The sequence below is a fragment of the Numida meleagris genome, chromosome Z (genome assembly GCF_002078875.1).
Source record: "Numida meleagris isolate 19003 breed g44 Domestic line chromosome Z, NumMel1.0, whole genome shotgun sequence".
NCBI lineage: Eukaryota > Metazoa > Chordata > Aves > Galliformes > Numididae > Numida > Numida meleagris.
In genome coordinates, this window is record NC_034438.1 from 26,725,131 (window position 1) to 26,728,519 (window position 3,389).

At 37.5% G+C, this 3,389-nt stretch overlaps 1 long non-coding RNA gene across 1 annotated transcript; it reads left to right on the forward strand.

Annotated features, from left to right (window-relative positions):
• LOC110390094 lies at nucleotides 179-3,353 on the forward strand. Its single transcript, XR_002433537.1, has 3 exons — nucleotides 179-1,058; nucleotides 2,343-2,434; nucleotides 3,128-3,353. It is a non-coding gene; the product is annotated as an uncharacterized LOC110390094 (long non-coding RNA).

The following is a 3,389-nucleotide window of genomic DNA, read 5'->3' on the forward strand; positions in this document are numbered from 1 at the left end:
ATTGTAATTATATTGTATTATAGTGTGTTGTTTTGCATTCCGATATCTTATTTAGTAAATTAGTTTGTTTCTCCTCAGATTGTTGCCACTGTTCTTTGCTCTCAGGGCCATCTCCCTACCCTTTTCCCCTTTTCCCCTTTTCCCTTTTCCCGGGGCGTGGGCCCGTGGGTCTCCCGTCCCCTTTGTCACAGAATCGGGCCTAACGCCCGTAAACCGTTGACAATCCTCAACGTGTAACTCATATAGCTGAAAATATTTAGACATGCTCACTAGAAAATATTCTCATCTTTTTTACACAGCACATGAAATATGGTTCAACACAATAAAGATGTGCATCTGTGAACTCCATAGTTGGGGCTAACCTTTGTTAAAATAGAGAACATACTTTACCTTTATGCAGAGGAATTGCAGCTCATCACTTCCCCACTCTGTACCAACATCACTTGCAGCATTCAGTGTGGCTCACAAATATCAGCCTCTGAAAAGTGAATTTTTCCCTTGCAAATCTGTATTGAGGTGTTTATGAAAAATAAGGAATAGCCTTACTTTCCCAGATCTACGAGCATGAATGGACCACTTGCATAATTTAACTGAGATCAGAATCCCGTCTTTTATTTTATACAAACTGGCTGGAGTTCTGGATGAATGTTTGAACACTTAAGCCAATTTTCCTCTAATTATGTAGGGTTAAAAAAAAAAGAAAGAATGAAATGGATAGTGCTTTAATCATTTGATTTTTTTTTTACTTTAACTGGAACTTTTTTCCTTGTGAATGGAGAGAGAACAGGTGCCTAATGAGAGTGCGTGATAATTCTTGCACAGATATAATTAAGCAGGAAGATCAGTGAAAATTTCTCCTTGTTGGATTGCTGCCATTTTGGGAGTAGGGGTTGAGAATATAGAATATAGAATATAGAATATAGAATATAGAATAGAATATAGAAATCCTCTCCCTGATGATGTTTTGGGAAAAAGACTTCACTGGATTTATCTTTGCAGTGGCTACCTCATCCTTGAAGAGTACTGGGCAGCATTTTAGGAGAAAAAGAGATTATCGTGTAAGTGTATACAGTACTTTTTTTCCCCCTAAAAGTAAATTCTGAAGGAAACTGTTGGCCTTTTCAAGATCTTCTGGGACATTTAAAATATGTTAGTGTATTCCTGGAGCCATTAATGGGTCAGAGAGTTTTGTCTTGTCTGAGAAGCTGCTGTATGGCCAGTGAATCTGGATCCTGTGGATGTATGTGAATAATGCAAAAGAGCGATGCAGATTATCACCCTTCAGTGATGAATTAAAACACAAGAGAACAGTACACTGTGGCTTGCTGTGCTGGACATCTCACTTTTAGGGCACAGCTAAAAAGAAAAGATCACACAGATAACCTCTGAAAGCAGCAGACCAGTTACAGGTCTTTTTTAATTTTCCTTTCTTTTTTGTGGTTTATACTACACAATTCTGACCTTCTGATAATGCTGTAATGAAAAGAAAGCTCACTGAAGAATGCAAGCCAGGATATTGAAAAACAATACACAGGATTAACTTTGTGTTAGATCATGCTGTCATAGCCGAACTAAAGGTACTTGTTCACACAGTGGTGATCTACCTACAGCATACCTGCATACCTCGTGTGTCTTGGATGACATACGGTCATGACATATTACATATAACACATGGTCACCAGCTGCCAAAGCCTCAGCTTCCTAATACATCTTCTGAATGCAGCTTCCTCGGAAAGTGCTATAGTGCTTCTGGTAATGACACCATGGTGTCCGAAATTGCACTTTACCATAATGATCCAGGTAATGAAGGCTGAATTACAGCAAAAATCTTGGAGAAGTGCTTATGATATTGTCTACTCATGGCAAATGTGTTCTTCCTGATTAATGCTCTTACAGTAAAATAGCATGATGATGAAGCCATTAATTTAAAAACTCCTAAAGTAAAAACCCAACTGATTGAGTGATGATCTGTGACATCATTTGTTAATGTCTTTTCTTCAGAGGAAAGAAAACCACTGAAATAGTAGCAGATCTCTTAGACTAAGAAGGTATTATTTCATGAATAAAAGAGAACGTAATGGTGTACATCAAAACCAGCATTCCATCATTACTGAAAATAATTTCTGCTATAAAAAAGCAAGATGTTGAGTACAGTACTGGTACTTAACATTCTTAAACATCTCATCAAATAATTCATATCAACTGCTGCCTGCATTTTTTTTTGCTTACTCTCAACAATATATTTACAATGAATGTAGGAAGAATGAATCTGAAAAATGTGAGATTTGTATTAAAAAGTGTATGCATAAACATTGTAAATGCTGTCTCATGACTTTTTTCAGCTAGATTCCTTCCTGCTATACTTACATTGAAGCAGAGCAGTAAAGAAGCAGGCTGGAAGACCTGGCCACTTTGCAGACATTGTAGTAGTGAGGTATCTTTAAATATTTTTTTATTCTTACAAATTGCTCATGATTTTATTTTTTCTTGTAACTTTGCAAATCTTTGTTATGGAGTGACATAATCAACTTGATTATATATACATGAGTTGTATAGAAAGACCAAGGATCTAGCAAAATCTTCAGAATGTGTCCAAGATATTTGAAGATCTGATAGATAAATAGAAGCCAGTGTATGGTTTTTTCCTGCTGAATCATTTATATCCTGCAAGAGTAAAAGGATATATTCCCTTTGTTGTTCCTATCTCCTTCTGTTAATGCATCCACTGAATAAAGAAGCATGGGTGATAAGTGTTGAAGTAAATTAGATTCACCCATCTGATACTCCGTGCTAAGCACTGAGCAGTGCATAAATTCTGCGTTCTAAATAAAAGGAAGCAAACACCTTTTACCCAAATTTATCTTGAGCTATGTTGCTCAGAGGAGATCTGTGGAAACTTCACAGGGGAGACAATTATCTTCTGCATCTTTCTTGGCCAGGCAGGTTGATTTCAATTACCTCTGATACCACAAGCAATCCACAAGTATCTGCGGAAGGAAAAGGAACATTTCTCTGGTAATCTGCACTTCAAAGATGAATGAAAGTCGTGTTCAATTGCTCTGCTTTTTAATGTTCCACAAAAATCCTTAACAGGCTTGCTATCAATCCTGCTGATGTTTGTTTGCAGATCAGCAACCAGAAAATGTGTGCGTAGAGAGAGAGATCAAGGCTCATCTGGATGTTAAGGCTGTTGTTGCCAGTGAGTAAGTGTGTGGTACTACTTTTTGGTTGTGACTAGAAGAGTCTCATGAATACTTTAAGAACTGGGTTTCATTCCAAGCACAGAAAAAAGCAGTACCTAGATTTGGTCCCATTCTGCTTCTTGTGTTTCTCCTTCCTTCCTTCCTTCCTTCCTTCCTTCCTTCCTTCCTTCCTTCCTTCCTTCCTTC